We start from the raw sequence: 26,902 nt of genomic DNA, 5'->3' as shown, positions 1-26,902 counted from the left end.
ACATTTGTTAACCGGGGGTGTCTGACTGAGCTGAAAAGGCCCTTTTTCAGCAGAGGCCCAGGGAGAAAAGCTCCACAAAGAAAAATTACAGACATGTTTAGTTATTTAGACATGACCAGTATACACACAAATTACAAGAGACATGTTTTTACAGTGGCATGCGGCACATCAACAGTTACAGTGGAGAGAACAAACAAAAATATATTAATTTAAAAATAAAGGTAATTGATAAATTTGTGGTGTACAGCTGAAGTTTGGAATATTAATAATATGGTAACAAATAATGCCTTATAAACATTAATGAACTGTAAGTACATAGCTGCCCTTTTATGCTATTTGTAGTTGAGAATAATAGCGTAAACACAAGAAATTACTATATGAGATACAGATGAACGATTCATAGTCTACCAGAGTGTTAAACCCTTTTTCTTTTGCCCTTCCCCCAATCTTGCCACATGCTTTCTTTGTGCTGACCAAGGTATACTAGAGCCATGTCTAGTGGTTTACTTTTTACCACTACTTTAGCAATGCATTCCATGTCTTATTATCTTAACAATCTCCCCATGAAGAAATATTTTCTTAAGTTTGTCTTGAATCATTCTTCTTCCAGTTGGTTCTGAAGTTCATAGGTTCATAGATTAGTACTAAGCTAACTGGCCTTGTGAGCCATATTTTAAGCCTAGCCAATTATCCCTTATGAGACTCAAATCCTGCACCTTGTGTTTGTAAGGCAAACACCTTAACCATTAGACCACCCTCCCATTCTTTGTCATTCTTTATCATTTCATTTGATCCTAACTTTGTTTTGTATATAGATAATACCCCCAACTTTCTCTCTTCTGTTCTTTCTTATAGTACTTATGAACACAGAGCTCTAATTCCCTTATTATACACCACCTCTTCCATTATGTGATCCCTTTTGCAAACTTACAGCTTTCTAGGAATTTATATTTTCCTAAGCATGACCTTCTCCATTAGCATGCACTTTATTATATCTCTTACAGTATTTTCAGGTATCCACTACTCTCTCTTTTAAATAGTATTCTAGCAGCCACCCCTACTTTCTTCTTTCCCATCTTAGCTTCCTCTTCAAGTCCACAATTTTCTCTTACCCCCAATAGTTTTTAGTGCTGCATGCTCAAACTATATTTTCTCTTCTTATTTCTACTGTGTTTCACTTGATTGATGGCTTGACTGATTGACTGACTGATTCATTTATTTGGCAAATGAGGATATGTACAATTTTTCTTGCTTCTTTTTGTTTTCTTTCTGGCCATGATCCAGGCCGTAATACTTAAATATAAACTCAAACTGTATTGTTACTGTGACAAGTACATAATTAAGCAGACAAGATGCAGTAACTTTATTACATTAAAGCAATTTAAGAGAAAGTAATAAATAGTCAAACAGGCAAGCAGCTTTAAACACAGTACAGCTGTCATTTTGTGCATAAACAGTGGTTTGTAGACATAACTACAATTATTCATATAACTTTTCTCAATGAAATCAAGTTACACACTGCCTTTAGTGTAGGCAGTTTGACAGCAGTTGCTTGAAAAGGGCATGTTTGTCAGTGTTTTACTTCTTAGTAGGCTATAAGTTCCAGTACACAGGATCTAAGTCTGTGAATGCTATGGGCTCACTAAAAGGTTGTTATTGGATGTGTATTCAAAATTTCAATGTGCACATGCCATACCTCTCAGTTGTTCCCTTTTTAAGGAACCCCCTAATTTTGGATCAAAATGTTGCTGTGTCAGTCCGAAAATTAGAGATTTATTAGTACCAGTATTTACAAGAACCCATGATTTGGGGCATTGTTTCCACTATTTTTGCACGGTCTCTAATTCTGGAGGTATATGGTTGAGAAGTACAATGATGTTCCATTACTCTAAGTTCAAATGCTGTATTTGCCCTGAAGAGTTGAGTCTGTTTTCTAATGCTGGAAATATGTCATATCGTAAGACTTTATAGGAAGGTGCTGAATGTGAAGATAGTCTTTCTCTGCTAATCATTTTGATTTCTGAAGCATAAATCAGTTATACTGTCTAGTCTACAGAGTAACAAAGTTGTAAGTGCACAGATTTTGCTGAAGCACATTTGCAGGGCATTTTGATATAAGTAGAGACTAATGAAAATAATGCAGTCCAAGCTGGAGAAGGGATAATAATAATATGGCTTTTATGGTTGACCTAGATTTAGGTTTGTGGGGGACTCTTTAGTTTGTTTTGTGCATTTTTAGTCAGGATTTCTATATGGTAGGTGAAGGCTCGTGAGTTAACCTGCCATTTGAAATATGAAGTGCCTGTCATTTTAATTGTTATTTTGCTGCTCTGAGTGACATTTTCAGGAAAGCCCCAGTACCATGGTGATTTAATGTTTAGGAGCGTTACCTCACAGCTTTAGGGTCAAAGTTCAGTACTGACTTCTAGTCATTGTGAAGTCTGCATTTTCTCACAGTATCTGCATGGGTTTTCCAGAGTACTCCAGTTTCCTTTCACCTTCCATAAACATGCTGATTGATTAACTACTCTTATCTGTCTGTATATATATTGTCCTTATACTTGCCCCATTGGCCTGAGTTGTTGTAGAAAAGGGTCCATGATGAGATGATCAGTTTAATTACTGAAAAATTAATACATTTAAAAACACACATACAAATATATGAAAACACATACATATATACATTATGTCTGGTTAGAATGGAGAGTGATAGTCCCTTGACACAATGTAATTATGAGTGGTCCTCTGACGGTGACCTGAAGGGATAAATAACTGATTGTCATGTAGCTTTTGGCTGAACCAGCAGTAGTTATTAATCAAAAAGTTACAGTGAGAAGATGACAGGAGCATAACAAACAGCTTGCTGTAGCTATTTATATATGTCAGGACGATGAAGCTACAGGATGTTATTTCCAAAGTTTGTGATTACTTAATGTTTCCATTCTCAAGAATGTGCTTTTCCCATAGTTTCTGTCAGAGAGGTCCAGACTTTAACATCCAAAGACTGGGAGGAGTGCTTATTAGAGGATCACCATGGACAACAAGGCTACCCGAACTATATCTCCATGCCATAATTTCTAAAGCATTTCCTCTCATAAGGTGGAACAAAGAGGCAAAGTTAGACTACATATTCACATTCTAAAAACAACTTCTAGGGATCTCCCAGCATAACTCTGTACTGTACAGATTTTCACAGAATACCCAGATTTTTACATCATTTTTTTATTTATTTCTCATAAAATTTGTATTTTTCTGACAAATCATTGATGATTGAAATCATTAAATAATGTCATACATGTTAGTTTCAGACTTGGTATCCCTCAAAAAAATTCATGCCAAAGCAAAACCTATTATTCTAGCAAATTTATACAATTATAAGAGTGAAATTTATAATTTCTTCCTGATTTATGGACTTTGTTAACCCATTATTTATACCCTTGCCCAGATATCTTGGTCTTAGAGGTTCAAAGGATAGATAAATGTGGTCCTTTATAAATAAGATTCAGAGGTATTTACCACAGATCATAATTGCATGTTTTAGCTATGAATATGTGATGAACCCTTTCAATGTGGAATATTGATAAGCATGGACTTTTAAGACTCAAGATGATGAATGCTCCTCACAGGGAAGTAGAGCTTACAAAGTATTATACCATGATCCCCCCAAAACGTGCACGCTGATTGGCCAGCGTGCCCGTTGTAAATCGAGTTATACTAATGGAAAAAGGTCCGGTCGCCCGGACTTTTTTCCGTTAGTATAACTTCGTTAAACACTGTCTCGCTATGTTAAATGGGTTTAACATATGAGACAGCTTTAAAATAAGCAACGGAGATCTCTGTTGCTTATTTTAAAGCTGTCTCGCTATGTTAAACCCATTTAACATAGCGAGGCAGTGTTTAAAAACGGAGAAAGCAAGATCTCCGTTGCTTTATGTCTCGCTATGTTAAATGAGTTTAACATAGCGAGACAGTTAAATAAGCAACGGAGATGTCCGTTGCTTATTTTAAAACTGTGTCGCTTTGTTAAACTAATTTAACATAGCGAGGCACTAAAGAAAAGCAACGGAGATCTTGCTTTCTCCATTGCTTTTGCCCACAGCTCTGATGTACTGCGCAGGCGCGCAGTACATCAGAACTGCCGCGGATGCCAGACATCTGCGGAAGGGCAGTAAACAGGCATTATACTATGCCATTATTTAAGAAAAGTAACAGTTTCTTTTCTTAAATAATGTCATGGTATAATAGCAATAACCCACTTTTGGGTGTGGGTAATGCTAAATTTACCCACGGTTGGCTTTGTTTGGTCCCTGGGACGGTGCCGTCGGGACCAAACCACGCCAACCGTGGGTAAATTTAGCATTACCCACACCCAGGCGTGGGTTATTGCTATAATAACACACACACACACACACACACACACGTGTGCATACTCACAAGCAAGTACCAAGTAATCTTTGTTAGCTCATCCTGGTGGGAAGTAGCTTTTAGTGCAGCCAAATGGAGTTCTAAAGTCCTGTCCATCGCTGGTAGTTAGGTAACTATTTTAGATGTCAGTGAGTCTGTTAAGTTAATGCTACCTTATTACCTTTTGAGAGGAGGTGCTGTATTTATTAAGGAAAGTATGCCAATAATTATAATAGCAGTCTTCTTTTACTTCAAAAATTAATTGTCTTCTCATTCATTTAATGTGTCATCTTTTTTACTTAGCAGATTAAAAAAAAAGAAAAAAAAAAAACAAAGAAAAAGCAGGGCAGTTGTCCCTCATTTTCTTGATGATTTTTCAAAATTGTCTCTTATGCTGAGATAAGAGATGAGGGTATGTCAAGGGTGTGGCAGGAGCAAGGAAGATGAGATTTGCCTGCAGTGAGTGAAATTTAATCCAAGATTGTCACTGCATTTTCTGTCCGTTGTGTAAGTAGATACTGTGAGTGACTAGCTGAGGGGAAAAAAATGAATAAAATAAGGAAAAAAAAGAAAACAACAGAATGATAGAGGGCTAACTAAATGTTTACAGCTTTGATGCTTCAGAACCCTTAATTACCACAACTTACTAGAATGTTTATTATTGGGAAGGCCCAGGTGATTTTTTTCAAATATTTGAAAAAATAATTTTGTACATTTCATAGCTAATTTAGCATAATGGTCATGTACATGGAGTGCAAGAGGGAAGGTTGTAGGTTTGAGACTGGCTGGAGGAAAGTTTTTTTAACTTATGTTTTTATTATTATTATTATTAAATGTATGAAGTAATGTTATTTATAGATGAGCATATAACATTCCAACCAAGATAACAGGCTTTGGCATTAGGTTACACGATGGACTGGACCATCGAAGGCTGTCTCAACTATCATGTAAGTTAGCATTGTGCTTAGTGTTTACTGAACTGCATGACGTATGATTAATAAAGATTTTTTTAAATTGCAGTGACGGCATCCCTCCAATCCCCATGATCTCAGTGGGACAAAATAGCATGAGAAGTGGTGGCAGTCTTTGGTGATTTGGAAGCAGAAAGACGATGAAAAGGGCAGGCAACAAGTAAGACAGGGGAGGCTAGCAAAACTTGAGGATGATCCTAAGCAAGGTGAGACAGTTGTTAACAGGCCGAGAAAACAGTCTTGAAAAGGTACATCAAAAGTGTTCAGTTTAGAGTAGACAGTGGAAGTTTCTGTGACAGTGTAACCTGCAGAGATTGCAGATGTTAATTATAATACTGAAACTGGTGGGAAGGAGGTATTTTTTTCAGATCAAACACCATGCTGCTGCTGCTGTGTCTTTTGGTTTATCCCGGTTAGGGGTCGCCACAGCAGAACTCCGGTCCGCTAATGTTTGGTAGTGGATTTTTTACGTGCTGAGTTACCAGCCCTGACGCACAACCTTCAACGAAGGCATGCCCATCATGCATGCCTCCACACAGAAGATGCTCTAGCTGAGAATTGAACGTGACAACGTCTTGCTGTGAGGCGACAACGCTACCGCAGCACCACTACCACGGGTCAAGAATCTTTAATGAACTTTTTGGAAGCATTACCAGAGGAAGACATGGTGAGATTGTTTGATATTACAATTACTAAAATGACAGGTCATCAGTACTGTCCATAGTCTTATTTCCTTAGCTGCCTTTAGGAAATCAGCAGTCAGCAGCTAGCTGGGAAGGTGTTCAAGCTCCTATGGCCAGCAACTCCAGATCTTCTTTTTCTGATGGGCACATATTATAGATGGCATTCCACTTTCCTTGCACTTTCCTTGTTTTCTTTGTCTCCTGTTCTGGGATGGGTGTGGGTCATTGCTGCCTACTTTATACTTACTAATTGCTACTTATTAAATTTCTACTATGATATTTTATTAAATTTTTCTCTGTTTGTATGTGCAACTGTTTCCTGCCTTGAGAACGAAACATTGTAATTGTGTTCAACTACATTGCTGTGTAGTTCTGAATGACAATAAAGTTTTCTTTGACTTTGACTTTTGATTGAAGATAAAATTTGCCAGGGAGATTACGTTAACATTTTTGATCTCATAGATTTGGGCAGGAACAAGTACCTGATAGAAGTGGACAGGTTCAGGGCTAAGAATTTGACAGCAGGTCTCACTGCATTAGGTAGGAGACCAGCAGGTGGTATGAAGGTAAAAAATTGGAATAACTGGATTGTAGGACTTCTCCTAGACATGAACGTTATAGTTGAGCTCGACCTTCAGCAGGCCTTACCCGACTTAGCATAGTTTATGACACTGCACAAAGTGCATCAGATCCAATGTGGATTGCCTTGGACTGGATTGGTATGATCAGAGGGTCCATAAGTTAAGATTGATGAAAAAAAACGTGCATTAAGAAGAACACCATCCCAACATCTGAATGAGCATAATGATAGACAAACCTAATGTCAATGCTACTTGGTCCTTTCTTGGATGACTAGACATCTAAGGCAGATGTCTGTTGGACCTTTAATAGCACAAGTGTATCTGACCGATATGCTGGTTCAGTCACATATATTTGAATTTTGGTAAGGGGTATCCAGCAATCAGATGCTGGGTTAAGAATGGGTAGACAGCCACCAGAGTTACCCATGGTGGGAGGGATGTTAAGACATCACTGAGCAGGACAGAGCAGATAGTTAGTGGCAGAGGCTCTTTAAGTGGAATTTGCAGCACCACCCTCCTTTCAAGACAGTTCCCAGCAATTGTTTTACACATTCAACCATCAGTGTTGAAGTCTTGGATGAAGAGTTACAGTATTATGCAGATGAGCAAGGAACTACTTTTTTGTTACTAGGTTTCAAGTTTGTTTGTTTTTTTATTATGTCACAGGCACTCATGAGCATTATGATTTGCTGTAATTTATGATCCAAAGTTAAGGAATAGGTGGTTAGGAAACTACTTAATGTTGAAATAGTGACCAGCAGGTTAGCAAGTTCATTCAAGGATTCCATTTTTCTTTCCTTTATAACCTCACGTCTGAGGCTAGCTCCCAAAAAGAAGAAACGGGAGTTCTGGTTAATACACAACTTGGCCTTTCCTGAGGACTCTGCTGTCAATGAGAGCACGTTCACTAAGCCTCCCTAGATGAGGTTGCGAACATCATCATCAATCCCCTTTTTCCCCATTTTCAAAGTGGGATTGGGACATTGTTAATTGTTGCTATCTCTCTCAATTCGATGCCACACACCTATCTTCTTCAACACTCATGTCTGACTGTTGCAGATCTTCTTTCACACAATTCATTCACCTCTTTGCTGGACACCCATGTTTTCTTTTACCTTTTTCCTGTGTTTCCCTAATCTTCTTCACCAGATTGTCTTCTGCTTTTCTGCACATGTGCCTGAACCACCATAATCTGTTCTATTTGATCTTTTCTGCAATTGGAGCTACTTTATCTTCTGCTTTTTTTTCCTCATTTCTTCATCTGTCCTACAGTGTACATCCTACCACCCATCTCAGGCACTTCATTTTCATCACCTTTAGCTTTCTCATCTATTCTGCCTTTACTGCCCTGGTTTCTGTACCATAAGTAGTACTGATCAAACGACTATTTTGTACACCTTACTTTTCAGCTTCTTTGGCATTCTTCTGTCACACACTACATCTAATTCTCTATGCCAGTTGGCTGCAGACCCTCTGATTCTAGCTCTGACCTCTTCATTCATACTTCCCTTCTCCTCAACCTCCCCTCCCAGACACTTTAAGCTGTTAACCTGTTCCACTATCTTATCTTCTGTCTCAGTTCTCAGCTTCTTCTGATTTCCCCAATTTGCTGCCATGACAATTGTCTAATCTGTACTTAGTTTCATCCCATGTGCCTTCAGTTTTGCATTCCACTCCCCTATCCTTTGCTGTAGTTCTTGCTCAGAGTCTGCCTGTAATGCCACATCATGTGCATAGAGCAACTTTGTTGATCTGTCCTCTCCAACCTGTTTGCTAATGTAATCCATCACCAGTATGAATAAAAGTGGGCTCAGAGCTGAACCCAGATGCACACCCACTCCCACTGGGAACCCCACTGTGAGATCAAACTCTGTTCGTACTGCATTCATTGGATCTTTGTGCATTGTCTGCTCTAATTCTACCAATGTATCTGAGACTTTAAACCACCACAGGACTGCCCAAATCAGCTTTCTTGGACCCTTGCTATATGCTTTCTCCAAGTCCAGGAATGCCCAATTGGACTCTTTCCTCATCTCTACCGTCTTTTCTACTATTTGTCTGACTGCAGACATTTGGTCGGTTGTGCTACATTCTGATCTGAATGCTAATTGATCATCTTCCATCTACTACTCTGTGTATCCATTCATCAGTCACTCTCTCCAAAACTTTTATACAATGTGACAGGGGTTTAATACCTATATACTGCCCACAGTTGTAAATGTCCCCTTTGTTCCTGTACACTGGCATGAATATGCTTATTCTCCAGTCATCTAGGATATGTCTTGTCTCTCCACATTGCTATGAGTACACTCAGGAGCCATTTCTACCCTGTCTTACCTAGCATTTTTATTATATCTGCTGTGATCTCATCTGAGCCTGTTGCTTTCCCTGACTTAATTTTCCTTAGTGCTATTCTTACTTCTTCTAGGATGGGCTCCTCTTTGTCTTTCATCATAGGCTGGGTCTGGGGGCAGTACAGCTTTTATGGGGTTTTCTTCATTCAGAAGCTGCTGGAAGTACACCTTCCATCTGCTTTGGATGTCCTGGACATGTGGGAAGCCTTGGTTGACTAAATTAGATATAGAGTCTGCCTTTTGTTTTTTGTTTACCATTTGCGATAAGGACTGGTCTCTTTTAGGCATGGGTTTTTGGGGACAGTTTTACTATGACATTGCCAGCTGTGGTGGCTTGTGCCACCTTTGAGAATTTTATCTCCGCTTTCTATTGGTGCTAGCAGGAAATGGTTCCTCACCAGGCAGATATTTACTAGTTGGATGGCCTTCTGATTCTAGGCAATGGAGAGCAGGGTGACAGGAAACTGATGGGCCACTTTGTTGAACTATGGGGTGCTGCTTGTGGAAAACAAGAATGAGGGCCTGGTGTAATCCCTGGTATTTCTGGTTTTGAAAATCAGTGGGACTTCATGCTTTAAGCAGCCAGAAACACAGTTAGTGTGGCTGAATGAGACCATCAAGCTATTTCTTGGTACACATTAGGTCAGGATACAAGACAGGATGTGAGTTGTTGGGGTAACTCAACTTTGTCTGTCAAGCTGTAGCACCAGGCAGGACATTTATTAGATAATTTGACAATCTATTTAAAGGAGAGTGCAAAAAAAAAAAAAAAAAAAACCACCACTGGATTAGAATTCCAAAGAGATCTAAAGATGACTGATGTTTGTAAAAGGTTTTCCTGGTAGATGATAATGGTATATCTCTTTGAAAAAACGACTGGATTTCTTCAAAGGCACTTCATCTCTTCAGAGATGCAGCAGGAACCCATGGGATGAGAACTTATATGGAGGGCCACTGCTTTGCTACTACTCAGCCCAATTCATAGATAGCAGACAAGAAGAGAGATGTCACATTTTGTGAGATCACACGACTGATTCAGAAATCAAAGACTATTATCCACTCAGATAACCAAGCATTGGTTAGGGTGTTAGTGAAGAATTTAGATTGGTCCCAACAGATTCAGTCTGATTTGTGGCTTTTGGTCCTCTATAGTTTAAAAAAAAAGAAAAGAAAAAAAAACAAAAAACAAAAACACTGTAACACTTCCAGCTGATAAAAGTTTTTTTTTCCTGTGAGTGCTGAAATATTTTAAATACATTTTTTCCGTGCCATTGCCTAATTTCATTTGTTCCTTCATAGTTTAAAAATCAGCTTGACTTTTTCCTGCCAAATATGCCCTCAGCAGGTCCAAAGTGATTGCTGTTGGTCTTTATCAGTTGCAGCTTTACAGATTCTACCATCTTTTTCCAGAAGCACTTGAAAAGGCCACTGCAATCCCTCCAGAAATCTGTCTGATTGTAGAGGAATGATGTCCAGCCTCCTGACTGACTCCTGGATGACCAGTACCCTACACTAATGCCCATCATTCTTTTAAAGAATTTTAATTAGTTTGCCATACACAGACAGGTTCCTTTCACCCATTATGAGATACATTTTGGCTAGTGATGCAGCACTGAGATGGTTATCCAGGTTTTTATATTTGCCTGACTATCCAAAACATTGTACCATTAGAACAATCATAAAGGGCTTGGAAAGGGTAAAAGGCCTGGAAAAAGACAAAAGAATACCTCTGTCATATTAGAAGTGCATCTCTATGGAGTATATATAGTGGCAGGTTACCACACATAATATAGTCAACAGTGCCTTTAGATTTAGCAAGCTTTTGCAGTCATTACACTGGAAAGATGTCACTGACCCAAAATATTGTGATGATGTGATGATTTTTTATTTGTTGGTATAAAACAGATCAAGGTGGGGTGGGCCAACAGGTTAAACAAGTTCAGCTTTCCATGATTTTGAGGTAAAATTCACAGGAGGTTATGCCATTTCACTCACAGATTGTCACACTGTCAGTAAAGCTTTAAATGCTCAAGCATTGTCAGGGATACAGTCCTATTCATTCCATATTTGAAGGGCTACTGATCTGGCCTGAGAGGGTCAGTCAACAGAACTTTTAAAGTACACTAGCATGTAGTCTTGTAGAGATTTTCTTTCTTATATCAGGCAATGTTTCTAGCCCTTATTTAGCTAAGTTTGAATTGTGTTTTGGGTGTCAGACTGGTGCTAATATTCAGACATTTATACTTTACTTGAGAGGCCAGCAGGCCAGCTAGGTACTGAATGGTTCAAACCTTGAGATCAACCAGTCAGCTTGTGTGATGTCCTAGAGGAACTTTCCAGTGCTGTGTTGTGTCCAGCTGAGGCCACTATGGATGTTAGTTTTGAACAAAAAGGTATGCTGCATGCTGTTGTTATACATTTAAGGGGTAAAAACAAAAAAAATGTGGGAAAGCACAAAAATGACCAAGAAATCCACGGAGGTGCACAAAGTACCAAAACGGACGCAAAGGTCGACTTAAAGACTTTATTAGATCAAAAAAAAAAAAAAACGCACTAACAAACACGTAGAACCAAACATTAATGCTTTCATATAACCAGTATGCGTTTTCGTTTCAATATACTTCATCAGATGACCAGTGCATTGCCATTTTTCAAGTTTATATAAGATACTGCTTAATAATCCAACCAATAGCACAAAACCATTTCATAATTCAAATACCAAGGAGTTTTCTTCCATTGTATTATTGTATTAAAAAATCAGTTCTTCTGAATATACCCAAATAAAAAATGTATAATATTTTAAATAAATAAAAAGACATTTTCCTACAAATCATTTACTAAAAAACATCCATTTCATAGTTAAATATTTAAAACCTGAAATAAACACCTAGCTTAAAATTGTCTGAATATAAATAATAATATGTATATAGCTTAAAAACTCCACCTTAGAAACCCACCATAAAGCTATAAAATATTTAACTATGAAATGGATGTTTTTTAGTAAATGATTTGTAGGAAAATGTCTTTTTATTTATTTAAAATATCCTACATTTTTATTTGGGTATATTCAGAAGAACTGATTTTTTAATACAATAATACAATGGAAGAAAACTCCTTGGTATTTGAATTATGAAATGGTTTTTGCTATTGGTTGGCTTATTAAGCAGTATCCTATATAAACTTGGAAAATGGCAATGCAGTGGTCATCTGATAAAGTATATTGAAACTAAAACGCATACTGGTTATATGAAAGCGTTAATGTTTGGTTCTACGTGTTTGTTAGTGCATTTTTTTTGGATTGAATAAAGTCTTTAAGTCGACCTTTGCGTCTGTTTTGGTACTTTGTGCACATTTAAGGGGTAATGACATTGGTTTTGTACCTGAGTGGATTTTGCTATCTATGATGACAGCACCTTGCCACGAAGCTCATCTGGCCAGCCATCATTCCAAGGATTTGATGGACCAGAATGATAAAAGCCAACAGTTCTGGAATTGACCAGAAGATTTATCAGGGCAACTCTGCAGTTGGGTTTCAAAGTCTTTGAGCATCCAGAATGTGCAGATAGGGAACATGTGGGGTATTTTTCTGGCAGTGTTCACTTATTTAATTCTGGACTTGATTTGTTTAAATCACGGCTAGCATATTTTTTTACAAGCGAATCTATGGAGTATTACCTCATTGTGTAGTTTGGTATTTATAAAAAAGAAGAGAGAGTGAGTGAGAGAGAGAAGGAGCAAAATATTACACATAATAGTTGTAGGATAAGGGTAATCCATTGCCACATATGGTAGGGACTGAACCAAAAAAAAAATGGGGACAAAGGCAGGTAAGCAACATCATAATTTCTTGTGAGTAGATCTGAGTATTATGTCCTCATTGTCATGTCTTTCACTTAACCAAGAAGTGCAGAATGGCCAAAAGAAGGGGGACATCTCCAGAATCAGCCTGGTGCATAGTCACTGGGCAACCCCCTCCTTTAATATTCCCTCTTCCTATTTTGAGCTACCTGGTCAGGTTTATGACAGGTGAATGAATGTTGTACATCAAAAGTATAGGAGCGGTTATCAAGGTAGTCCAGACTGCACTTTGTCCTACCATTTAGCTTTGAGCTAGATAAGTGGGACAATATGGGGAGTGTTATGTTAACTTGTAAGGAACTGTCTACCTCCCTGAGACATAAGCAGCACCAGTAACACAACAGGAGGCACCCATGCCTTTGGTGTTGAAGGCTGTAGGATCTGTTCCTACACTAGATAGATAAATTGCCAAACACTGAAGTGCAGCATAAGGGAAGGGGGGTGCTGAACTCCTGAATGTGTTGGCCTTAAGTTGAGATGTCAGACTGATATCCCATCTGCTTGAGTTAATGGTAGCTGAGGTGGATGTAAAAACCCCATAGACTTATCAAAAAGAGTAGGGGTCTTTTATTTATATACAAAAATAATTCTTATTTATAACATATTTACAAATATACAACTATATACAGATACAAATCTATTTACACATATTCATAATTTCCTTTATAATCATACTGCATTTTCATCCTTATTAGACCCCCCCACTGCTTTTTCATAACCACCATCTGATTTTATTTAAAATTGTTGCTAAAATCCATTTACCATTAAACATAATTTCATTTATTCTTTCATTCCATGTAACCCATTTGATATAAAATAACTTTTTATCTACTTGTTTAATGTATTCTTTAATTCTAATTTTTAATATCCATATTTAATCATATCCATGCTTATTTTATCCACTTTTTTCATATTTTCAAACAAATCCTTTTTACTTAGATTTCCCCATAACCCTTTTACTCCATTAGATTTCAAAAAAAGTTTACTAGTTTCTTCTTCTTGACAATGTAAACATATTCTATCATTTTTCTTTTTATATGGCATATTTCCTTTTTACTGGTAATTTATTTATTACAAGTCTACACAAAAATCTTGACATTCTACTTTCTGATTACACAATTTGCTTCTTATTTTTATAGCTTTAAACTTTCATCTATTAGATTTTCCCATGTTTTTACATAGTAACGCTTTATCATTAAATTCTTATACCATACTTTTGTATCATTTTCTATATTATTATTTTTTGTTTTCCACCAAAATATTTTTTTTTCCTGGTAATGTTTTATTTCATCATTTATAGACTCTTTTCTCTTTTACTATTTTTTACCATATCCCCCAAAATTTATCATATGTATTAACACTACTCCAAAATCCCTGTTCGTCTTGCTATATTCTTAATACTATTCACGTTTACAGAAAGCACTCTAAAATTTTCATTTCCCCTTTTCCTTAGATTCATGGTTTCATAAATTCATAGCTAATTGCTAGTGTAGGTTTCTTAATAGGGCATTAAAAGCCTACACAATTCCCCTCCCAAAGGTGAGAATCAAACACTGTACTGTCTGTGAGTCAAACACCTTAACCATGATACCATCCCCCAGTCATTATCTATATATACTGTTTTTTATCCATTTCCTTTCTTTTTTCTTTTGTACTTATCCCTTTAATTTTTTTCTGTCTTTTACCGTTTTACCGGTAGATTTTTTGTCATCCTTTTTTCTTCTGTTTCTACTACTTCCAAAATTTATTTTCTTTGTTCTTTTTCTGCACTTTCTTTTTCCTTATTCTCATTTTCATGTTGCAATCAATTTAGCCATACATGTCCAATTTTATTGCATGTATAACATTTCAGTTCACATTTATTGCATCATGTCCCATTTCTCCACAAATATAACATTTTGTTTTATCACAGTTACTTATCAAATGTCCTTCTTTGTCCACATAGGTATAGGTATATTTATTCTCTTTCTAGGTATAATTTTTTCTCTCTCTACTTTTAACACAATATTGCAGTCCCATATACCCGTCCATAAACCCTGTTTAACATAAACTTTTGCAATGTCCACTATTTCTTTATATAACATTTTCAAATGTCCTTTCAAAGACTTTTTTTGTTTCCCTGTTAAATGCTTTTCTCACATAAATATTCCATGGTTTATAGTCTTTCTTTTTCATATTCTCCAAGAAAATCTTCCATTGAAAAAACAGTCTCAAATATAATGTCACAAAATGTGTCTTTGTTAATAAGAATAAATGTTCTTACCTCATGTGCTTTTATACCCAAAGGAGATATTAAATTGTCCCACATTTCATACATATCCAGTTCTGTCTCTTCTTTACTTTGAATCCTTACCACGTACTTCTATTTTTCATTTTCTTTTGCCTACTTTTCTGCTACTCTCCTTTTGACTTATTTTACTTTTTCTGCATATGTTTTTTTTTTTTTACATCTCAGCACTATTCAGGATTGCCTCTGCATCCTCCTTTTGTATTGTCCCATAATGTCCCCCTAGGAAATGTCTCCTTCATTTTATGGCTCACTCTGTATTACAATTTCTTTAATTTCTTTAAGTAAATCATCCCACAACCTTCCCAACTAGAGGGTTGTAATTATACATTTATCATTTGCTGGCTCATCTCCATCAAGTAGATTTCTTTGAAACATCTCGTCAGAATCCTGCATACATTCTCTGGTCTTGGTATTTGCTTTCTCCTCCATTTCTCTCACCACTACATTATCTCCATTTTCTTCCACCTGACTCGCTGTTTTTCTGGGCTGCCACTGCACTTGGAATGGAAACAGGAAGTGCTCCTAAAGAATGGGTCCAAATGACGACAATGACAAGTAGGGGAAGTTTCCAAATGCCCTTGCCAAATTTCCTCAATAATGTTTGTTAATTTTAACTTGTTAATACAGTTTGATTACTTTTATATAAATGTAAATGTGCCTATGTCACAAGTGATAATTCAATAACGGTGTTTAAAAAATAAAAATAAAAATAATAGTATAAATACAACCTTCAGTCTCCCTGAAAGGAGACCACTAGATTAGGGAGATTAGCACAGTCAACAAAGGATAAGCTTTGCATTTTGTTATGCCTTACAGAAACAAATGAGATGTCTGTTTGCTGGAACTATTACTTGGCTCTCAGTACTGTAATGTTTTACATATAAAAGGTTGCACTAGTAGTTTGCATGCTTGTCTTCCTGAGGTGGGTTAAGTGACACTACTTTTTAACCTACACATTCTTCATAGCATACTTTTTATCACTCCAATACTATTCCTTTTTACCACAATCTCATACAATCTTCTCAGCACATTATTTCCCACATATTTTCTCTAACATCACATTACACATATGAAGAAATGTCCCTCAATCAGATGAACATCGCATACCACAGAATTGACTTATTACTGGAAGACTCATTAGTCAATGACCAGATTACTGTGTCTGAGTATGGGTCTTGAATCCGCGGTGGTACAGTGGTAGCATTGTTACCTCACAGCAAGAGGTTCTCCTGTTCGATTCTCAGCTGCAGTGCCTTTTGTGTGGAGTCTGCATGTCCTCTCCATGCTTGAGTGGCCTCCGAAAGACATGTGTGAATGGGCATGCCTTCGCTGAAGGTTGGGCATTGGGCTGGCAACTCGGCACCATATAAATCGACTGCCAATCATTAGCGGACCGGAGTTCCGCTGTGGTGACCCCTAACTGGGAAAAAACGAAAAGACAAGCAACAACAACAAGTACCACATTCCAAGGTCCCCACCATCTTTGGTATGCTGAAGATCCATAACAGCATATCTGACCCTCCCTTATGGCCTATTGTGAATGTAAAAGCATCCAGGACAATTCCTTTAATGAAGTTCATTGACCATGTAACCAAAGGGGTTTTACAGAGTAATGTTTACCTTTTTAAGTATTTATGAGACGTTTTATCTAAAGTTTCCAATTATTAATACTCTGATCATTTCATTTTTGTGACCCTTGACATTCAAGATCTTTTTTCTGTCATTGCCCATAATGTCAGGCTAGACTGATTTTATGAATATTTATGTTTTAACTCTGATATCCTATCTGAGACCATACCAGAATTCTTACACTCAAAACCATCACAGAAGTGGTTCTTGAGAACAATTTTATTCCATTTAAAAACCAACTATTTAGGCAGAGAAGGGGTGTAGCAATGGGGGTGGCCTGCACCCCTGTCTTTGCCAATATTGTTCTAGCCTTTTAGAAGTACAACTTTGTGTTTACATCATAAGTTAGAAGCTGTTTGTCCCTATATGGTTCCTTCCTTGATGACATCATTATATTTTGGAAAGATACTGAGGGAAGATTGAGTCAATTCTTCAGATATTTACATACCACAACAGATATTCAGAAGTTTACAATGAACGTACAGGTAGTTAGTGTTAATTATCTTGCTGTTTCTATCATTAAAAACAAAGGCATGAAGCAGTTTGAATACACAGTTTACAGAAAACCTACATATTCAAATTCTCTTCTGCATTTTAATAGCTAACATATTCATCAAAAAGGTCCCTGGTCAAGAGGCAATATGTCACGTTAGCCCAAATGGTTTCAGACAACATTGGACTTCAGAAAGAGTGTAAGAAATGGATGCTTATAATGTTAAAAAGGGGGTACCCTGAGTCCTTCCTGAATGATAGTCTTAAAGAGGTTGAAACAAAAAGATCACTGGGTTATTTTACCCCACTACTGGGGGCTGTGGACATGAGGCAAGCCATTACCCCAAGAAGGGGGAATGATATTGAGCAAGATAGGTTCCAGAGAGCACTAATATTACCTTTCAATACACACTTTTACAATATTCTATCTATAGTTCAAGAAACTGGAATAGTTTTGGCATTGATCCAGAATATATTGAGCTTGTAGGTGAAGGCCCCCATATAGTTTATAAAAAGAATGTTTTCTTTAAAGTTCTACTTGAAAGGATAAGACCTCCTTGTTAATGGTGGGATAGTGATGTGTGGTCACTGCTCGCAATGTAAATATATCTTGGAAAGGTCCAGTTTTAGGTTGGAAAACTATGGTGAAATTAAGTTAAGACAAAAAATATGTGTGATAGCAAAGGTGTTATTTACGTGGCACAGTGCCAATTTTGTAAGAGATTTTATATAGAGAAACCAAAATGGACCTTGAGGTCCAGGATTTACCAGCATTGTTATGATATTCAAAAATGATGAAAGAAATGCTGTTTATAAGCATAGTAAAAGTTATTGAACACATTCATTTAAATTTTTTGTTATTAATCATGTTAATATGGGGCAATGAGGGAACTATTTGATGATTTTCTTGAGTTTAAGAAGTTAAAATGCCACTGTTTTTCCAGGACTAAATGAAACTGTCTCTATTAGCAGGGTTCTTAAGTTAAAAGCAGCCTATGCTATTTGAAACTCTATCACAAAAAGTTTTTAATGAATATTAAATGTTTTAATTTTTTCTAATTAGTTAATTGTTGAATCATTTTAATTGGATCCAGTGGTTTTGGATAAGTATAAACGCTTTTACTGCTTGTGATATGTTATTCTGATGAAGTCCATTTAACCTGGATGAAAGCGCACAATATATGGTTAATAAAAAATGTGTTTTCCATGGATGTCTTCTCCTTTTATTTTACACTGTGAAATGACAGGCTCCCCAGAAGTCTATTATGCATGTACTAGGGTGTGGCATTTCAGATTTGTTTTTTACAGGCATATGAATAAAAATACTAAGTACAGATGTAAAACAGCAGAGTCCAGTTTAATAGCAGAGAAACATAAAGCATACAGAAACATATCCTATTAAATGAAATTAATACCAGCTTAACTTTACAGAGAAGAAAAGAAACTCACAGTAATCAGTGGGGATTAGTTTCATAATTTACATATTTCCATAGTGATATTTATTTGCATATTCTGAAGATTTTCTTTCTTAAATTTGCCAGGAAATGAGCTGCAACCCAGAAAAACATTCTAATAATCAAAACATAAATGATAATGAATGAATAAATAAATACATACATGCACAAGTCATACATAATGCATGAAGCTTTACTTCCTGGATTTTTTTATTTAATCCTGGCTCCTTAGCTATCTTGAACTCGTACTATGGGCCATTCACGAGCTGTCACTGCTTTCCATTTGGGAGAATCATCTCACAGAACTATAGCAAGAACCCTGGCAAAGTCCTGCAATTGTCTAGCTACATCCTCCTTCCAAGAGAGAGAGTTATATTTTTTGTGTCAGTTTACTCCAAATATTGACAGGCTGAGAATTTCTTGAGACATATTTCTTCTTTTGTTTGTACTTCAAGTTTATACTTGTTTTCTTTTGCTACATTATATGCTTTTCCTCCTGAGTACCTTCTTTATGACACTGTTTTTTTTATAAAATTTTTAGAAAAATTCCTACTTTGCACAATCAATATTATCTCTCTTTGATGCTAATACATCTGCCCCCCTACCCCTGCCCAAGCCAAAACCACCAACAGCTCTTCATTTTAGTTCAGCACCCACTTCGCTCATAATGAAGTTGCTCCTTAAACAAAAAACTACTTCCATAGCTGTAGACCAACTACCATCAGACTACCTAAAAATGAACGCAGAAGTCATAGCCTTCCCTGTGTCCATACTTATTAATAGGTTCATATCAGAAAGATATGCCCCAACACTGTGCAAAAAAATCCTAGATCATGCCATTGCACAAAGGTGGCATATCTACAGAGTTTAATGACTACAGACCAATAACAATTCTCTCCCCTCCCCTCTCCAAAATATTAGAGAAATGCATCTATATGCAGCTGATGCAGTACCTAACCTCAAATAACCTGCTCTCAGAAACACAACAGTACTTTAGTCCCCAGCACAGCACCACTACTGCTATACCACATTTTACCAGTATAATAAACAAACATAGAAACGATGGTTTGCTTGTGCCCACCATGTTCTTAGACTTGTCAAAGGCATTTGATACTATCTCACCAGCAACTGCTCATTCACCTCTTCTCAATAGGACTTTCACAATACTCATTGTCATGGTTTCTTAGTTACCTATCTGGAAGGCAACAAGCAGTTAAAAGGCAACAAACCTACTCATCCTTTCAACCAGTTACTACAGGTATCCCTCAGGGCTCTATCCTGGGTCTTCTCCTATTTAATATATTTATTAATAACCTCCACACCTCCATTCACCATGCTACTTTAGTTCAGTATGCAGGCAATTTAACATTAATATGTGCAACCTCAACAATAAATAAGCTCCAAGACATTACTCAAATGTCTTTCTTCTCTGTAAAAACCTGGCTTAAAGAATCAAACCTCCTACTTCAGCCCAAGAAAGCTAAGTTAATGATTTTTACCTCAAAAGGTTGCCAGCATCAAAAGCGATTTTTTATCATAAAGTCAGCAAATAATACTCTCATTGAAACTAACTCACAGTAAACGTCTAGGTGCTATAATAGATGACTATCTCAAATGTGATCACCATATACTGCACACCATTAAATCTACACACCAGAAACTAGGCTCTCTTTATAGGATCAATGAATTCCTTACAGATACTACAAAAAATCTCTAGCCACTGCCTTCATACTGTCAACTCTCTTATACACAGCCCCTATGTGAACAAACTCAAACAATACTCAGAGAAAGAAACTCGCCTCCCCCTACAATAAAATAGCTAACTTTGTCACCAATATGCCTCATAGGATCCACCATTGTCATAGCTTTAAGCAATTAAACTGGCTTGAACTGCACAACCACCTAACATAATTCATAGCAAACTACAGCACACAAACTCATTCATCATTCAGAAAAATTCCCTGTAGTACATAATTTATTACTGACCTACTGTCCAGCAAAGGACATCTGCTCTAGTAACAAATTCTTATTACTTACAAATAAGTCAAATAATGTTGCAGGAGGCTCACTCTATTCACAATACATTGCTAAACTCTGGAATAGTATTCCCATACAAATAAAACTCTCTGACAAACTCAATAGTTGTAAACCACTGCTTAAACAACATCATAACCAGTCCTGGCCCTGCACGTGGTCATCACAAGTTTAAGACTTTGTGTTCACCATATGATACTCTCCAAATACTCTCCTTAAACAGAATACTTTCAACCTCTCACTGAAATGAAAAAACAATTTTTATACATAACTGATGCCTGTCCAATTCACTAGGTTGCATGTGGACTTTCTCTTTATTAACTTCAACCTCTGTAAAATCTTAGATTACATAAATGTAACTACTGTATGTATATAAATAGAAATAGAAATGTAACTACTCTGTGTTTAACTGGAACTAAGTATAATGCAATGTAAACAAATGGAGCTTTTCTCCCTGGGTCTCCCCTAAAATGGGTATTACCCAGTCTGACTTTCCCAGTAAACAAAGACAAATAAATAAAAAGCCACTTAGAACTAATGTTTTCTCATGATATCCATATGGAGAATAATGAAACAAAATCTGCCCCTTGACCTATATCTCACTTTCATTGTTTGTATCCTTTGTACCCCTATAGCTTGCCAATCATCAAACTCTCTCCTTCTCTTGGACTATTGAACAATTCATTCCCCAATAACTGGGGTGAGGGCTGACCCAGAGGGGTTATCCTTTAATATGTTATCAAGGTGGTCCTGATATTTTGTATGCTGCCCTATCCCTCCTCACACTTGATAAAGTGCTGGGGAGGGGACATGTAATGAGCTACAGAGGAAGGCATCCTCTCACTCCCACAAGTGGTGTTTCCTCTTGGGCAGCAACCCCCCCCCCCCCTTGAAGCATAAGTGGTGATTTCTCAAGGACTCACCATGAAATTTGCACCACTTAGTGTGTCCCAGAGTGCACACATCCTACCCCCCCAAGCAGGCAATTGGGCTAGTTCCCTTAACTTCTCCCCCGGCCTGCCTGGCTCCTCAGTTTTCAAGGCTTCTAATTGAACCCTGGTCACCTGCAGTGCAGTCAAAGCTCTTTCTCTCTACGCTGTGGTGCAAGCAACACATAGTTATTTCTAATGAGTGAAATAAATTTCCTTATGACCAGTTTTTGTATGGTTGCATCTGTACATCTGGAGGAAGCACAAATAATTACAGTTCTCTGTATCCTCTATTAATTCAGCAGCTCCATAAGCATTCATAGTAATTACAACAGAAGCCTGGGGTCCATACATTGGTGTATCATACATTCTGGGATGGATTTGTATAGGTTATGAATGCAAATAACAGTCCAGACAAATTTCAATAGGGCAAAGTCTACTTTAATGGAGGAGCAAACTTTCACCACAAAAATATTTCCCTTTATAGAGACTTTCTGAGATGAACTGCAGCTGAACTTTTCAGAATCTTTGTAGTCAAACTTTGTTTTCAAAGGGAGCTTGAGCTCTCAGGGAGAACCACAGAAATGTTATTCCACTATGAATTATGTCTTGACAAATCTATAACTGTTCAAAACATTGTCCAGTCAAAAAAAATAAGATTTAATTTTGCAGGAGACAATAATCTTGCACAATCCATGTGAGGGGCGTCAGTCCCCTCCCCCATACACACATGACAGCCTGTCAGTGCTGTGATAGACACGGTGCTACTGATTATTTTCTGAGGAGCAGCACTTGACAAACTGCAGCTTGTCCAGATGGGAGTGATAAGCTGCAACCTCATCCACTTCACACTTGTCCAATGGTAGGGAAACACAGAAACTCATAATGGACAATTAAAAGCGACTATATAATGTGGTTCATGGATAATGTATGAAGATTTACCTCCTATGTTTTATTTTTGTAAAGGCATTCATTGCTCATACTTTGAATCATTCCCAATTATTTCCAATGGGAGAATTGTCTCTAAGTTCTATAAGACTTCCCCTTGGTCCTCAACAGCTAAAGGTAGTTTTGTATTTGGACTTCATCTCAGGAAATCCCCAGTCATGATTACATTTTGTCAAATGACTTTCTATTTATTGTTTTCACCTATAGCTTATTAGTGATGTTAGAGTTTTCTGAAAAAAAAAAATGAAGGAGCAGCTATGAGGCATGCACAGCAGTTCTTTAGTAAATGATAAGGCTTGATCCAGAGACTCCAAAAATTAACCACTGCCCTGAAACAGTCTTAGTAAAGATGGATATGCTATCTGCAAGTTTATTTATCCCTTGCGACACTGATAAGTACTTTTGCTTTATGTCATTTACTATGTATAGAGTCTAAAAAGTCCTAATCTGTTCCAAGTTTAGCTTTCTTGAAATGTGGTACTTTAGAATGTTTTTCTGATCTTGATAGCTGAGCATGCTTTCCTTTCCATGCTATAAAAAACGCATTTGCGAGGTTTTGCACGCCGGACAGTGCCAGTTAGCTAGGTTTAAACTATTCCCGGCTCCACAAAGTCTACTCTTCAGTTTTTCCCTTGGAACTAGACAAACTTTTAACTTAAGCACTTAAAAAAAACAAAAAAATATTCTTGTTCTCCTAACTTTCCTGGCTAGTTGTTCCAGTGATTCAGGTTTTGCTGATCCCTGGGCTTTGCCTTGGTTCCTGTACTTCTCCATTTTCTTTGTTTGGTCAGGGGGAAGTTTCTTTACTCACCAGTGGGAGTGGGGAGTACTGAGCTGCCTGTTTGTCCTCAGAGGAGTGGTTTAAGACAGTAACTTGTAATTCATTGGCCATTTTGGGTCATTTCCTGCCTTTTCCAGCCCCCTGCTATAAAGCACGCTTTGGCGGGCTTTTCTGGCTGTGGAGAACTCAGCACAGCTCCTCGTGGTATCCAGCAGAGTTCCTAGAGCAGCAGAGAACAGAAAAAGCATCTTTCCAGATTTTAAGTATTTTTCTTGCATTTTTCGACCATTTGTGCTATTCGACGACTGTTTCTGTCTATTTTATAGTGGCATTACCTGTTTTTCCTGTTTTTATAAGCTTTAAATGTTGGATGCACTTCTTAGTTTAAGTTTGCTTAAAAGTTAAACTACAGGCTAATACACTCAAGTGTACTAGCTTTTGATAGCATTTAATCGAAAAGCAAAGCATTTATTGTGTTTTCTGTTCTGTCTGTGAAAAAAATTTGAAAAAAAAACAAAAAAATATTCTTGTTCTCCTAACTTTCCTGGCTAGTTGTTCCAGTGATTCAGGTTTTGCTGATCCCTGGGCTTTGTCTTGGTTCCTGTACTTCTCCATGTTCTTTGTTTGGTCAGGGGGAAGTTTCTTTACTCACCAGTGGCAGTGGGGAGTACTGAGCTGCCTGTTTGTCCTCAGAGGAGTGGTTTAAGACAGTAACTTGTAATTCATTGGCCATTTTGGGTCATTTCCTGTCTTTTCCAGCCCCCTGCTATAAAGCACGCTTTGGCGGGCTTTTCTGGCTGTAGATAACTCAGCACAGCTCCTCGTGGTATCCAGCAGAGTTCCTAGAGCAGCAGAGAACAGAAAAAGCATCTTTCCAGATTTTAAGTATTTTTTTCTTGCATTTTTCGACCATTTGTGCTATTCAACGACTGTTTTTGTCTATTTTATAGTGGTATTACCTGTTTTTCCTGTTTTTATAAGGTTTAATTGTTGGTTGCACTTCTTAGTTTAAGTTTGCTTAAAAGTTAAACTACAGGCTAATACACTCAAGTGTACTAGCTTTTGATAGCATTTATCGAAAAGCAAAGCATTTATTGTGTTTTCTGTTCTGTCTGTGAAAAAAATTTTGAAAAAAAAAAACAAAAAAAATTCTTGTTCTCCTAACTTTCCTGGCTAGTTGTTCCAGTTATTCAGGTTTTGCTGATCCCTGGGCTTTGTGTTGGTTCCTGTACTTCTCCATTTTCTTTGTTTGGTCAGGGGGAAGTTTCTTTACTCACCAGTGGGAGTGGGGAGTACTGAGCTGCCTGTTTGTCCTCAGAGGAGTGGTCTAAGACAGTAACTTGTAATTCATTGGCCATTTTGGGTCATTTCCTGCCTTTTCCAGACCCCTGCTATAAAGCATGCTTTGGCGGGCTTTTCTGGCTGTAGAGAACTCAGCACAGCTCCTCGTGGTATCCAGCAGAGTTCCTAGAGCAGCAGAGAACAGAAAAAGCATCTTTCCAGAAGTATTTTTTCTTGCATTTTTCGACCATTTGTACTATTCGACGACTGTTTCTGTCTATTTTATAGCGGTATTACCTGTTTTTCCTGTTTTTATAAGCTTTAATTTTTGGTTGCACTTCTTAGTTTAAGTTTGCTTAAAAGTTAGACTACAGGCTAATACACTCAAGTGTACTAGCTTTTGATAGCATTTAATCGAAAAGCAAAGCATTTATTGTGTTTTCTGTTCTGTCTGTGAAAAAAATTTTGAAAAAAAACAAAAAAATATTCTTGTTCTCCTAACTTTCCTGGCTAGTTGTTCCAGTGATTCAGGTTTTGCTGATCCCTGGGCTTTGTGTTGGTTCCTGTACTTCTCCATTTTCTTTGTTTGGTCAGGGGGAAGTTTCTTTACTCACCAGTGGGAGTGGGGAGTACTGAGCTGTCTGTTTGTCCTCAGAGGAGTGGTCTAGGACAGTAACTTGTAATTCATTGGCCATTTTGGGTAATTTCCTGCCTTTTCCAGACCCCTGCTATAAAGCACGCCTTAGCGTGCTTTAGCAAGATTTAGCGCGGAGTTGCCACTAGAGCAGCATCAGGCAGCTCCGGTTTAACAAGGTTAAACTTTTTCTGGCTCCATAAAGTCTGTTCTTCATTTTTTCCCTTAGAACTGCTCTACTAGTAACCTAAACAGTATATCCCTTAACTAAAAAGCACAGCACTTGTTCCTAAAAGTTTTCTTCCTTGCAGGTTAAGCACTCCTATATTATACAAAGTCCCTCACTTTCGAAACCCCCCCAGGAGTACCCACTTCCTTACTAAGTCCTCTCTTATTCAGTCTCATACCTAACTTCTTAAATTTCTAGCATGTCGAAGGGCCAGATGCTGGCGTCCTCTCCTGCCCAGTTGGTGAATCTGGGAATATTGAGGCAATGTTACAATTGCCTCATGTACACAGACAACCCTCTCCTCCTCCCACATAACACAAATACTTGCGAGAGATGCAGCTATTTAGCCAAACTGGAGGCTGAGCTCTCTCAACTCAGGACTGTTAAGACCAGACAAGAGGAGAAGGCAACTACACACACCACAAAACCAGCCTCACATAATGCTACCACACCACTGAATCAAACACATAAACACACAAAAACTTACTCGGAGGCTCTGAGTAAAAATTTACCTAAACAGCAGAGGCCTCCAAAGCAGACACCCAAGCAACTGCTACCATAAGACACCCCACAAGCAACACATAAACCACAAAATCAGTGTGCAAAGCAGTCACAGCCCTTAAGGCCAAATACAACACCAAACATACTTGTCATAGGTGACTCCATAGTCAGACACACTGACGTCCCACTCACCAGGCTGAACAAGGAGAGGGTCACAGTAAGCTGCCTATCGGGTGCTAGAATTCGCCACATAACACAAGCACTCGGGTCACTCCATGGCAAGTACAAATATGACACAGTCATTGTCCATGCTGGTGTGAACGACCTGAGACGTACCTCCCTGGACTACATGAAAAGAGACATAGAGGAGCTCTCTGATTATGTAGCCCAGGTAGGTATGACCCTGACCTTGAGCAGTATCCTTCCTTCACCAAGAGTGATACCACAATATAGAGACAAGATGATCAGCTTTAACAATTGGCTTAACTCCTGGTGTCATTCAAAGTGGATCCAGTGTCTTTCTGCCTGGGATGACATGCTTGACAAGCCACGCTGCTTTGCAAGGGACGGCTTGCACCTGTCACCCCTGGGATTCCGGATATTGGCTAAGACTCTTGCCACACCCATAGTGCCTTTTTTAGGCAAGGCTCAAATTCTAAACCTACCACACTAGAAAACAAAAATGAGAAGAAACTGAGGGTAATGCTGCTCAATGCCAGAAGTCTAAATCTCAAAATGCACGCACTCGAGGCCCTTCTCAGTATGGAGAACATTGATGTCTGTGCTGTAACTGAAACCTGGTTCAATGCTCCTGAGAGCACCCCGGCACTATCAGGTTTTACCTCATAT

The sequence above is a fragment of the Protopterus annectens genome, chromosome 12.part0, assembly GCF_019279795.1.
Source record: "Protopterus annectens isolate FY-2018-M chromosome 12.part0, PAN1.0, whole genome shotgun sequence".
Lineage (NCBI taxonomy): Eukaryota > Metazoa > Chordata > Ceratodontiformes > Protopteridae > Protopterus > Protopterus annectens.
This window is presented reverse-complemented; position numbering follows the sequence as displayed.